The sequence below is a fragment of the Thermobia domestica genome, chromosome 15 (assembly GCF_964235325.1).
Source record: "Thermobia domestica chromosome 15, izTheDome1.hap1.1, whole genome shotgun sequence".
Taxonomy (NCBI): domain Eukaryota; kingdom Metazoa; phylum Arthropoda; class Insecta; order Zygentoma; family Lepismatidae; genus Thermobia; species Thermobia domestica.
Genome location: NC_137468.1, coordinates 189639221 through 189653776, shown reverse-complemented (window position 1 = coordinate 189653776; position 14556 = coordinate 189639221). Strand labels below are relative to the sequence as shown.

Here is a 14556-nt window from a genome sequence, read left to right as displayed (position 1 = left end):
CTTAGCTCATTGTTAAATATTTTTTCCGCCTTTGCAATTAAACATAGAAGCTTGAAATTTTGTACACACATTTAGCACACACTTAGTATTTCCCAGTTGATTTTGAGATCTGTGCGTTAACACAAGGGAGTCCAGAGGGTATCAAATTTTTTTTAAAAAATCCAAAAAAATCCCGACTTGTCTCAAAATTTTCCGCTTCAGGGACATTATAGGGAAAATCTGAATGTTCCCGTTTTAAAGGCTGTTCTATACTAAAGAGAATGAGGTATGAACCATGATCCTAGAATTAATAGGGATGATGCTTGACTCTAAGTCTATAGTTTACCAAAAAAAAAAAGTCATAATTTAAAATTAAGAAACATTGTTTGGGATTGATATAGGTTAACGATTGGGGATTAATTCAAAATTCAACCCCAATACTTCCACTTAAATGGCATAATTGGCATTTAATACTAATTTGTAATGCTTTCTCTTCAGTTCGCGACTTGTATTATACGAGGAGAAAGATTTGATTTAAATCAAAAAAATCGATTTAAATCGAAAAAAATCATCAAAAATGATTTTTTTTTTAAATTTTGATTTTATTTTTTTTTACCCTGTTACAAACGTTCTCGAGCTGCCGTTGTGTGTTTTCTCGATTTGGCCTCTAAATGTAACATTGGTGTCTGTATTGAACATACCACAGTTTTGTAAGAATTTACAGTATTACCTGATTGTCATTATAACAATTAAATTTATTAAAACTAAAGTGAGCTTTCCATCGCAACAATGGAAACTGAGGTAATTCATCGCATCTTTCCTCATAATGGTCTAAACATACTTTTCTTATTTTAGAAAACGTACATAAAATGGTAACATAAAGTGTATTTTTTGTGTTCGTTCTGGTAGCGTAACGACATTTGTCTAATGCAGCGTATTAATTTTGAACGTGGATGTGACAACTAAAAAATGAACTTGACACAGGCAGTTAAAATGCGATTGAAACTAAGTGCATAAGAAGTGTTCAAAGTTGCAAATCATAGAAACAGTGTTGTCTACAGTAAAATTTTTATATAAGAATACGATAATATTACGAATATACTCAGTAATGCTAAACTTTCAGTTCTGATAAAGGTCGAGAAAGTTCTTTTTATTTTCCATTTTTTTCAGATTAGCACGTTTTCTCCCATTGTCTTACTATCAGTTCATTCATATACATTCGTTTTATCTATCGTTTACCTCCTTTTAAATTACACACTGTAATCGGCATGGAAGAAATTACTTTTAATTTTTCTATTAATTTTGAAGAAAATTCTTAACTGTACGTATACACTGAATCTCCTAAAGTGAATCAAATGGAAGAACCAGTACAAATTAAAAAATACAAAAACAATTATTAATATAATTTTAGAGGTGATACTTGTGTATACCTTCGACAGATCACTATACCAAAGGTACAAGGAAGGAAGAAAGCCTGTTAGAATAGGTGGGAGTTATGCACATTACGGAAGACTTCTTTCTTCAGCATAAGTTAATATGACTGTTTGCTTCGGTTGCTCAAAGTAGTACCCTTGTCTTTTCTTGTCTATGTACGTATATCCAACTGCAGTGAACTTTGCAAAGTTTTCCTAAATTCTCTTCTGCCATGGGTTTTGCTTTAGATCTAAACACAATTTTATTTTATGTTATACTTTCTACTTCCTAGTTTAAAAAAAACTCACTCTTTTTCTCCGGATAGAAATTAAAATACATAATATTTAAATGCGTGGCAGAACACGAATGCGATCAATCCAGTGAGAAATAAAAAGGAAATATTTAATTCTTTGTTTAAATACGTCAACCACCTTTCCTACTTTCACATCATTATCACCTTCTTCACCGTTTAGTGCTTCAAGCAAGAAAACAATTTCGGCAATTCGGCGTGCAACAATTTGGATGCACGAAATAAGAAACATCTAGCGGTTAAACTTCCGCTATTGGTATCCATAGGATAATAATGTAATACCAAAATTATATTGTAGGCGAAAAATGCCACATTCAAACTAACAATCAATAATATAAAAGAACTAAGGTGGAAGTAATAAATACATGGCAAAATATTTTAAAATTTCACAAGTAAAAGCTATCAATTTACTTTGGGAAAAAATATTTGAATAATATACTCATCTAGACGTTGAAAATGAGAAAGAAGCTTAAGGAGGGAAAAAATCAAGGAATGTACACCATTTAAATGCAATTTTAGCTCGTCCAGAGTTAAGTCTGTATTATGGCTGCTTATGCGCTTTTACTTCTGCGTACCCACCCTCTTAAATAGAACAGATTTCACTACTGTAGTTTATCTTAAAGAATGTTAAATATTTACCGACGATACAAAAAAAAATTCCTAACTCTTCTTTTCCTTATAAAGTATTTAATTAGCTTTTAATGGCTTAGTTTATGTCTTTTAAACTAGGAGGGGGAAGACACGATAAGCGTAACTGCTGCTAAAACGTTGCCGGTGCATTTTTACGTGACTAAAGCTGTCTGCTCAAAGATATCGTTGCCAACTGACGAGAAATTTCACCGTAGTGTAAACATACATTCATGCGCTCATTGGTATTGTCACTTTCACTGATTTCAAGTACGAAAAAAGGTAACTAAAAAGGAATAAAGGTACAATCAGAAAGAATTGAATGAAATCTGTCTGATTTTAAGAAAAAGTAAAACTTTATTTCCATCTACTTTTTTTCTTTTTTTCTATCTCAACCAAAGAAAAATATTTTAATCAAAAAAGGAAAGAGAGCAGAAAAGATGTTGCAGCTTAACGCGAGATTCGAACAACTTGTGTTTCAACCGGGAATCGAACCCAGGACCATTTGGTTACAAGTTGGCGAGCATAACCACTCATGCACAAGGGCACTCTGAATAAAAAGGTAGCTAATTTCAGAGGATGATCTGCGGGATGTTTCTCTAAGTGCTTCAGTTTTATTAGGTATACTATTATTATTATTATTGAACCAAGCTACAGTCATACTCAATATCTTTCCACAAATATTAACTTATTTGTATTAAATATAAACGCTATATGTAAAACTTCTTAGGCCAAACACTGATTCATGAAGTGTTTCTCGGAACATCAGAGTTCGATTATTAATTATATAGCCTATAGGCCTATGTATTCCTCGTCGGGAAGGAAATATCAGCGAGAATTGCTAGTAAGCATTTCATATTTCTTTTATGTTTGTGCGATGAAATTTCTTTGGGAGTTCATAACTAACTGTGATTTCTGTTGGGTTTCATAATAGCATTGGTTTCAGAAACTACACCAGGAAATAGGGATACAGTTTGGTGGGGGTGGGGCCAATAGTTTGCCTACTGTATCGTCTATTGTCGCGCTTGATGACTCATATCAGATTCCAGACGAAATTGTCTTTGCTATTGTGCAGTGTGGTCACTGAACATTCGGCATTTTTTTGATTGTGTTCATTTACTTACTGTGCTGTTCTCGGAACAAAATCGCGCCGTCTGTGTATGCATAGGTGCGTGAGTGTGTGTTAATATATCAAAATGGAAGAAATTACAGCCAGCATCTCTTTTAAGCGTAAGAGTGGTCAAGTATTGAAGAGCAGAAAAGGGCTATTGTTATGAACGTGTTTAATTATTTAGAGCAGAAAAACCCGGGTAAAAGTATAAGTTGGGTTGGGTTAGGATTATGATGATGATATGGAATGAATTGATTCTGTGGAGTGCCATTGATTCAATGTGGTAGGTAATTTATTATTATTATTTATTAATTGTTGTTGTGTGCATTTCTTTATTTACTACGTGAGTTGGCAACATCAGTCGGCAGTATAATAGAAACGCAATCTGTTCTGCATTTGTTTTCAATGCTCAACTTGGCATCGATGTTCCCATAAGACAAACATTCCACTCTTAACTCTGGATAAGCTATAGAAGCATTACGACTATATATACAGAATCTTCCGTATATGGAAGCACGTAACCGGTACATGCTTTAGCAAGCGGATTCACTAGATTTATAGTATATTCTGAATCATTAACTTCTGTTTGGCAGTTTATGCAAAAAGAAGGTGCTATCCTGGTTTATGAAGCATATTTTTGTAAGATTCACGTAGGAAATATGCATTCAGATTTCGGAACATAGACATAAAGAAATTTGAATGTGTAGATCTAATACCCTGACAAAACAGGATAATACGTAATACAAAGTCTGCCAGTTGTAAGCACATAAGAATGTACCATTAAACGCGGAAAACCACACCAAGGAGTGTTGTAAAAAGTTATCCCTGATAATTGAAGGGTTCGAAAGCTGTTCGAAATTATCCGACTCGATCCAGTGACCAGTTAAAATAATGTATTGGCAATGACAATATTGTCCAAAATCAGTATAAGCGCATGCCGGAACTCAGTGATGTAGTATTCAAACACCACAGAAAATTCAAGAAGTAGTTTGAAATATCGGACATTGGAAACCATAAAACATTAGTATTTCTAGGAATGTCTCATACGTACAATAAGATAGAAATAAGTGTTATCCATTAGCAAGTCATGATCAACTGAACTGTTATGTGAAGGCAGTGTAGGAATGACCATAGAAATGTTGCAAGCTGTGTCACACATAAGGCATGTGGTCTTTATCTCATATAAAGTGTTTTTCTACCATTCTCGCTTATGTGTATATTCACCGTCGCTGACATGAATGCTCCCTATGGACGCACATGTCATGACTCTCGTTTCCTGCTGCGCTCCTAACTTAGATTGGTAAAATAGCATTCGTGCTTTATAGTGCCCACCTAGCACGAGTGGTTTGTGGTTCTAAGTTAATTCTTGTTTTATGAACTAGTTTCTAATGCAATATGTGCACATTCTGGATATTTGCTGAGCCTTCCTAAAGTCAATTTCAACCCACTAACGCTAATCCTTCCGTAAGATACGATGGGCGACATAAAAATATCTTGCTTGGAATAGATAAAATTTAAGGGGGTCCACCAGATATAATTGTTGAACAATTAAAATTCTTTTACGATTTGTGTAAAGATAGGGCTCCTGGTTGTGGCATAAAAAATTGTGTAACAAAGCAAACCAGCTTGTGCTACGTGGCTCATATAAAGAACGAATTGCAGCTAACAAATTCAGAACAGGGAGAAGGTAGTGAAAAGCGCCGTAGTGCATGGGTGCACCTAAAGGACCAGACGCATCAGTGATGGTACATATACGCGTAAGAGAGGGTATTGAAAAAAAAGTGGGTTTTCGCAATGATACAAGTTTCAATAACATTTGTCATGATTTCATACTACTAGCGCTGAACTTGAAAACATACAATACAGTTTCCGTACACTGTGCAGAAGTGCACTGCCGGTCAAAAGATCATGCAATAGATTCGTTTCTTATATGCACTCAGTTTATCCGTTGTAAAGTATTTGTAATGATTTTACACCAAGGGCATCATTTATCAGGGGTTAGGAGAGGGTAATTCCTTCCCCCCGCGCCGATTTGAGAAATAAACCGATTGTCTACTAATATACTAATACAAAATGTAAGTCTTTATGCCGGTAGTGCTTTTGTCCCGCTCAACCTAAGATTGAAATTACGCCCCTGTTTTACACTAGTAGCCCTACACTTGTAAACCTAAAATACAGCTGCATTACATTGTATTTAATTCTGTCGTCTATTGAAACTTGTTGCTTATAAATATCCTTTCATGCAAAGTACTGAATTTTACCTGTAAATCTTCCAAAATGCGGCGCCCGAATACTACAACAGTACCAAAATATTACGTTTCTGATCACGGCCAATTAAATATTTCCCACGACTTACCTCAAACATGAACAGTCAAGAGTTTCCCTGCGGGGGCTCAACGTTGCGAACCTGTACAGTGGAGATTATCGTATAAGAACTCTAAAATTATCGTTTCTGTCATAAAATTATGTTACTTCTTGTTTTCAGCCGCAATAACAAGTATTATTCTATTAAATAACAATAATATTAGTGCTCTAAGGTGTTGTCAGGAGTTTTCAAGGTGAGGAGATTCATATCCAAATAAATAGAGTATTGTGAAAATTGAATTTGTAAATCGCTATGGTTCTATTCTTTCTTCTTTATGCTATGCTTACTCTATTCATGATGGTAGTGCTACAGGGATGTCCAAGGACCTTAGCAGGTGCAGGTCGAAGGTGAGATTTTCTAAACAAAAGAAGATCATAGCTAGGGTTGCCAACTCTGGAAAATAAAAAACCGGGACCCCCGTCAAAATTTCCTATAACATGGATCTAATTCTGAAGTATCTCTGTTCGGACCCATCCATGGCAAGGAAATGTACTATCGTGAACCAAAGTGCTTTAGCACCTGTATTCTGCATATCCTTAGTACATTCACTAATAATTTTAATAGATACTTTTTACCACTGTGGAAATTGAAGCACTTCAAGGGGGTGGGAGTTAGTGTGGGCCAAAAATATAGTTGTACACTCTTTGCAGCAGTGGCGTATACTGGTTTGATGGCTTGGGCTTACCGCTAACCTTTATAATACCTGTACATTATTATTATTATTATTATTATTATTATTATTATTATTATTATTATTATTATTATTATTATTATTATTATTATTGGACTTTTTTACACTTTATAATACAATCTTCAAAATAAGAAAAAAAACTTTTCACCATTCTTTTATCAAGTAGATAAATATCATTTTCTCTTCATTAGCAAGACTTATACTATCTTATTACGGAAAAACTATCGTACATTTCTATACTTATTTATTGCATGAAGTATCACCATATTTCGCATTGGATAGATGGTAACACTACTCACCAGCAAATGGAAGCTGTACGAGTAATACTGAACGCTGAAATAAGCGATTAGGAGAGAAGGAGCCTCAGTCTGTGAGAGCTGCTCAAACTACTGTAATAAACTCAAAATTTTCGTTGCGTTACCGCAAATCGCTACGGAAAGAGGCTCGTGGTGTAAAAAACAATTCACAGAGACCCCTAAATTCCACTGTCATTACTCGTCTAATTTCCTTTTACTCTTCACTCAAGCCCAAGAAATCGATTTCTAGAGGCAACCGCCTTTACCTGGCGGCCTGTTAGTACGCTGTGGCAGTGATGCCAATTCCTTCAGAGCCGTTTTCCCTTCACAAGCTTCAGAATTTCCCTTTTCCGGACAAAATTTCCCTTCATCCAAACCGTTGAAGTACTGTATTTAGTAAACGTATTTTTAATCGTTTTCGTTTCCACCCCCTCACCCCAATCTTATAACCACACAAGCAGATACCTGACAGCTTTCCTTTGAGCTTACGCAGAATTTGATCTTGATTTATTGTTTAGATATCTAAGGCGTCGCGATAGAGGAGGGGGAAGAATATCGAAAGGTGTAGGATAGGACCTATGTTAAAGGTGCAATATCTGCATTTGCCTGGTGTGACTGAGAAAAAACCCTATAAATACCTCGGTCAGGACGGACAGCCTAAATAAATTATAAAGAATATAAAATAAATATTATGTAAATTTAATTTTTATCCTAGATATCATGATAGATTTTAATATTAATGTGACCTAAGGTACAAAGAAAATATTAAGTATATGTTTGGTATGCACTTACTTAAGAACAGCACTCCCATATTTACTGAAACGAATACGAACAGTTACAAAGAAAACTCTAGCTGCTACTGTCTTTGGCTGTACACGAGGAATGTTCGTAAGCATAATACAGAGTTTAGAAATGCGGAATTCTTAAAAATTTATAATTCTGTGCGCACAGTTACCAGAAAATTTGTAAATTTACACAAACACACACACACTAATGACCCAGTATTCGCCCATATATACATATTTACTTTCACGACACGCAGATTTTCTTCTCTTACATCGATTAATCCTCTTCACAATCAATTTTCTGGTTGGGAAAAACATCTTCTGATTGGGAAAACCAAACTGTTATAATAGTTGGAGTGATAATTTAATTGAGAAATATTTTATCTTATTGCATTGCATTTAATTCAACAAGAGGAAGATTAATTTTGATAAAAGATTTTAAATAAGCATTGTTGTAATGTTTCGAATTTAACTGAATATGTTGATTGAAGTGTAATGTTGATAAATATTAACGAATGCAAAGCAAGATAACTTGTGAGAATTTATATGAAATATGTGCAACGGATTATGTTTGGAATAAATATGACGTTGAATATATACTGAATTTTATTGAGATTAATCAGATACGTAAATACATTGAAGAGAGGTTCAAATTTCCCTGCAATATTGAGAGATTACAAGCAATTTCCCTTTTTCCCTTTTCTCCAAAATTTACTCAAAATTTCCCTGCGCCAAGGGAAATTTCCTTTCAATTGGCATCACTGCGCTGTGGCTGGAGGTGGAGTGAAGGAGAATGCTCTGATATGATTCTTACTGTAGTAGCTAGAGAGTGATATCTGCTGCGTTGTCATATTGAAGACTCTTGAGTTCGCGAGACAGGCTGCGGGCGAAGAATCAGTGGATCTTTCTAAATACATTCAAATTCTCAGAAACTTTTATCATTGAAAGAAGATACTAAAGTATAAAATTATTGATATAATTTAGTTCATATTATAACTTTATTTTGTAATATTCTAGAGCTGATGTCGGTAGATCCGGTAGTCCACAAAATACGCCACTGTCTTGCAGGCTGTGTTAATTTCTTAACACATTCCAAAATAAATTTGTATTCGCAGGAAAATAACTCTGGACAATAGGGAATAGGTTATAATTTCTTAGTTCACAGTATTTTTCTCACAAAAGACTTGAAAAATCAGTTTTTCTAATGTACATAGTGTATAAAGGATCTTGGGCACCCTCAGTGAGAGTGTCTCCATAAAGTGTGCTCATAATTGTAATTTGTGTAACCATTAAAAGACCACGTTAAATTTAAGTTACAAATACAGTGAAACCTGTCAACATGGCCACCTCTCTAAGTTGGCCACCTGTTTACTTTGGCCTAGTTCGTCTTGAACCTGCATTTTCCTATAAGACATTCGTTACTTGCTACTCTATAAGTTGGCCACCTGTCCAGTAACGTAGCGTGAAGTTTTGAAATGGGTGGGCTGAAATTAGATTCGTAGCTAGAGGGTGGCTAGGATGGGCCCAATCCCCTGAAATTTGCAATTTTTGTGGTATGTATATATGAGTGTAAAGCGAATTTAAGTTGCCCCCCCCCAAAAAAAAACTATCTCGACCTTATTTAAACGATCACGTCTTAGTGTTCTGACTACGCTGTAATACTTGATAGAAAAATGCTAACTCATGCTATATATTTTTCATACAATTCAAGAAAAGTATAAGAATGGTTCTGTTTCATATTTCCCTTACACATCTTACACGTACGGTTTCCTTACATGTGCAATACTCGCATATCACACATACACTGTATTACTGTTTCTAGGAAACAAATTAAAACGGATAGCTATAGAACGATCTTAAATGGAACTTCCCCAAATCAAAGACAAACTTAAGCACTTCACCCACAACAACACGTATCAGCATACTAATGGAAAACAGTGGAGCAGTAGCTTACAGTCAATTGATGATTTTTACAGAGAAAGCTATTTTTAAATTGAAAGTATATAAAAAAAAAAAACTATAAATCATCTGAGGTCTTCTTCAGTATCGATCTTCGAAAAACTTGCGGATAGCAACGCAACGCAAAAAATACAACATAACTGCTATGTCAATTATCGAAAACTAAAATGTAAATTTTACGCTGTGATAACGTAAACCAATACGCAATAAGGTCCCTGATAAATGAATACTATTCATAATAACATAACATTTTTATTCTCTCTGTCTCTCTCTTTTTTTCTTTTTCTTGGTCAAAACTTGTTACTGAATGCGAGATTCTAAATTTTTCATAGTCTCTGTTCTATACTTTCTTCCAAGACCGCATCCTGTCGCTTTTGTTTCGCCAAACTCCCGAAAGGCTAGCCTTTCGTCCACTTTCGTTGCATCATGAATTAGTGTATAGCTCAAGAAGTTTTCGTCTGCTGAGGGTGGCGGGAAAGTGATTGTCACCGGTCTCGGTGAATGGGGTCTCGAGTTCGATCCCAACTCGCGCCATATGAACCTTGTGGTGGACCAACACCGTGTGCGTGAGTTTCCTTGGGGTTTTCTGACTTTCTTCATTCCACCATTTCATTCATTTCTCATCATCACCGTCTCCTTTAGCCTAGCCGTAATTGCGTGGGACGTAAAACTGAATTTTTTCCTTTTTTACTATTCACACCCAATGTATTGAAATACCCTCCCTTCGGTGAAAATCTTCCCAAGTCATCACTGTATTTGTATTTAAGGGAAAAAAAACCTACACTCACAAGTGTCATTTTGACTTCCATGAAAGAACAAGTGGCGCCAATAGCAGCTGTAATTTCAAAAACATTTGTTATTCACTCCGAATGTCTAATTTATTCACCAATACACTTCTATGGTCAAAACAGAAACTATAACGACCACAGATATCAAATTCAACAACAAATAAGAACCTCTATAACACCGATACGGTGAAGATCATATCAATATAACAATTCTTAATATAAATTAATGTAGTGTAGATCAATGTTGATAAAATGCCAAGCAATGATGAGTTGGGATTTTTATGCGAGTGGGTTCTGCTGTGTAAATGTACTCATATGTAATGTCGTGTAGAACACTAAAAAATTATAGGTGCTTCAATGTGGCTGTAGAGTCTGTAACGGGGGAAAAATCGGATGTAGGCTAAAATATTTTAAGACTGAACAGAGGTGGATTTAGAAGATAAACCTGGGAGACCAACCACAACCCAGACTATGGTGGGTATATCATGATTTTACTACAAACTTTCAAAAATATATAAATAACAGCTTCAATTATGTTTGTCACTCAAAAGACTGGGGGCCTTATGCAAAATCGTTTTGACGTCTGATTAACGCCATACTACGGGGTTGACTAAAGGATGGTTATCAAAATTGTATTCAGAGTCTCTGATTAGGACATAGTATTTGACGAAGTTAATCACATGTGACTAATTAATCTAGAGCAGAGGCTAATCTTTTACCCACGGTTCAGCGTGCGACACAAAATTTCGTACTTCGTACTTAATACAGTGTATATTTTCATTTTTACAGACTACGCATGCGCTCATATACTTTTCCGTAGTGGTCACATTTATTTTTTTCACCCGATGCATTGGGGTTATATAAGTTAATCATACCCAAATAATCATTTTAGTTGTACTCAAAGTAGACGCTGATGACCATAACGTGCACGATCCTTAGTAAAGAGATAGTATGCTTACTAACTAGTCTGAGACTAACCCTCGATTAATGAATTCTCTCTGAATACCACCCTGGGGGTCTAGGCCCTCCCAGATCCTGGGCTAAGTCCGTCTCTGTGATTGAATATTACATTTTATTACGAAATAAAAGCTAATATATATAAACAAGACTAAATATACAAAATAATCATTAAGATTTTTTTTAAAAAAAAAAACATATTATAACGAAATTTCTCTAAAGTTGTTGAATGTCTTAAAATATTAAATTCTCCAATTTCCTACATCATCAAGTACACAGTTGCTTTTCTATCTAGCTAGCTAACCAATGTGATAGGATTGACTTAAAAGGAAATAAAATTAGGGTATTTAAACCTTCATGTTTTGAGGAAAATAAAACAAAGTAAAATGTTCTTTAGACATTTGAGACCTTATGCAGAGTCGTTTTGACGTCTGATTAAAGCCATACTACGAGGTTGACTAACGGATGGTTATCAAAATTGTATTCAGAGTCTCTGATTAGGACATAGTATTTGACGAAGTTAATCACATGTGACTAATTAATCTAGAGCAGAGGCTAATCTTTTACCACGGTTTAGCGTGCAATACAACATTTCGTATTTCATATTTTATATATTTTTTACAGACTACGCATGCGCTGATCTACTTTTCCGTAGTTGCCACATTTATTTTTCTCGCCCGATGCATTAGGGTTGTATAAGTTAATCATAACCAAATCATCATTTTAATTGTACTCAAAATTGACTCTGAATACCAAGAATTGCACCTTCCTTAGTAAAGAGTTAGTATGCATACTAACTAGTCTATGACTAACCTTCGATTGACGAATTCTCTCTGAATACCGTCCTTGGTGTTCGACGACCTTAAGAACTCTGATTAACGTTTGGGCTCTCTACTCCAAAACGTGAAATCATAGCTGAATCAGTACGAAGATAGGTTTTCACCAGAAGCAACGTATTATTCCTATTTTTCAAAGGTAACCAAGAAAGTTCTGTCACTTTTTGTGGAGGTATGTGTTCATTTGGCCCTCACACCGTGAGTTGAATGCGAATGCAGATAAGGTGGTTAGTTGTTGGTGTGGGTATATCCAACATACTACCTGGTTGTGACAGTTCAGCTACACTGTGAACTTGCATAAGGACACAGTGAGCATAAGGACAGAGTGAACGTGGGACCTCCACAGAGCGTCAAAAGGGCGTGTACGCTGTACGAGTTCAAACTGGGGTCAAACGCCGCTGCAGTGGGGTGGAAGATACGCCAGGCCTTTGGTGAGGGTGTCGAGACTACTTAAATACTGCAGCTTTGGTTTAACAAGTTTATTAACGGTAACGAAACCTCGAAGATACACCACATACCGGAAGACTAACACATGTACAAAATTAAGATCTTCAAGCAGCAATTGACCTGAACAGTAGCCAGACATGTGAGGAACTGGGACTACAATTCAGTGTGAGTGGAGAAACCATTCGGCAGCACCTCCATCAACTTGGGAAATACAACAAGTTGGGACGATGGGTCCCACATAATTTGACTCCGGGCCAGAAGGCAACGCGAGCAGATACCTGTCTTTCTTTGCTGTCTCGTCTGAGAAAGGAGCTGTTTCTGCACAGAGTGAACTACGAAACTCCATGGCGCTGTCATCATTGGTTGGCATTGAATGAACCGGTTCCAAAACAGCCAAAACCAGCAATGCACCAGAGGAAGGTCCTCCTGTGTGTTTGGTGGACTGCTCACCGCATCGTACATCGGGAAACCCTACTAGCTGGTCAGAGCATCAATGCAACTGTGTACTGTCACCAGCCGTATTCAAGGAAAACTCAAAACTCTGGAGTCAGCACTTCTGAATCGCAAAGAGGTCCACCTAGTGTTGTAAAAAAAACGGTTTTTTTTCTGTGAAGTTTTTTTTTCAATAAAAAACATAGTTCTTTTTCATGTTTTTTTTCAAATGTCTGTTTTTTTTCTGGCAGCTATTATTTATTGATTTATGTTGAAGATTATTGAAATAATCAATAGAACTTGAGTCGAAGCCCTCGTAACTTAAAAATCGTTTGTTTCCTTGTACCTATACGAGCAGAATCGTGTGATTATTCCTTTCGGACCCAGATCATTTTTGGCGTTTTCCTACTTTGTCAGTTAGTGACTTATTGCTCAAAAACCATTTACCCTATTGATATGGTTAAGACCTTGTTTTTTAGAAAAGGAATGTGGCTATTTTTTGGTGTACGTTACATTGCAGTGTTGCGAGCGGGTGGGAAATTACTGAGAGAAGTGTAGGGGTGAAAATTTACAAAAAATCCCTAACCGAATTTCAAGATTTTTTGTATCTAGCACCACTGTTGCCATATGGGTCTAAGTCACCTAAAAAAATTCTTTGGTGCGTTGACAAGGTACAGTGAAAACCTAAAGTTGCTGGCTTCCATTCAAAGAGAGAAAGAAAAAATTCTCTGTTTCCATACACATGAAATTTTGACACTTTTTACGCCTCAGAAGCAAAAACCAACAGATATGCCGGGACTACAGCTTCTCTAATTATCCTATTGAAACTTTTTATGGTGCGTTCTGTAGGCTAAAGAGAAGGCTTTCAGATAGTGGTACATTTGTTGCAACGTAGCGAGCAAGAGGGAAATAATAGAGGGGAAAGGGAAATTTGCCGAATTTTTTTACTTAGAATCGGGAATTAATTGTTTTGGCTGGAAACACTGCCATAAAACAGACGTAAACTATTTGAAAGTAAACCTTCGTACCCCAAGAATACTTCCTACAAGTATCATGGCGATATCTAACAAAGTAAGCAGGATTTTTAAAAAAAAAAAATCTCATTCTACCTCAGAAATTCACAATTTTCTTAACATTTACAGAACATAGTTTATTATAAGCCTTAACTGTACTTCCTCTAATTATTCTACCGAAACTTTTTATGGTGTGTTGTGTAGGCTAAGGACGAGACTTTCAGACAGTGGTACGTTTGTTCGAATGTAGCCAACAAGAGGGAAATAATAGAGGCAAAAAGGGATTTTTATTAAATTCTCCCCTAAAATCGGAAATTAATTTTTTTTTTTTGTATCTAGCAACAGTGCTAGCAGACACACACAAACTATCTTAAAAGAAGCTTTGGTATCCCTATAATATACCCTACAAGTATTTTGACGATATCTAATAAAGTAAGGAGGTCATTAAAAAATATTTCAATCTACCTAAAAAAAAATCAGTTATCTTTCCACTTAGAGAACAAGGTCTACTGTAAACCTTAACTGTACTTCCCCTAACTATCCTATT

General features: G+C 35.7%; 1 protein-coding gene across 6 annotated transcripts in view; it reads right to left on the bottom strand.

Moving 5' to 3' along the window:
• The window catches only part of LOC145671408 (uncharacterized), a 107154-nt gene extending 100995 nt beyond the window's left edge, over positions 1-6159 (bottom strand). For 2 of the 6 annotated variants that reach the window (XM_081740565.1, XM_081740566.1), the window contains exon 1: positions 5797-6156. The gene's annotated coding sequence lies outside the window, so the exon portion shown is untranslated. Of the gene's footprint in view, positions 1-5701 lie in introns of all 6 variants that reach the window. The other 4 variants (XM_081740564.1, XM_081740567.1, XM_081740561.1 and 1 more) reach the window with 4 other exon arrangements.
• Positions 6160-14556: the final 8397 nt, after the last annotated feature.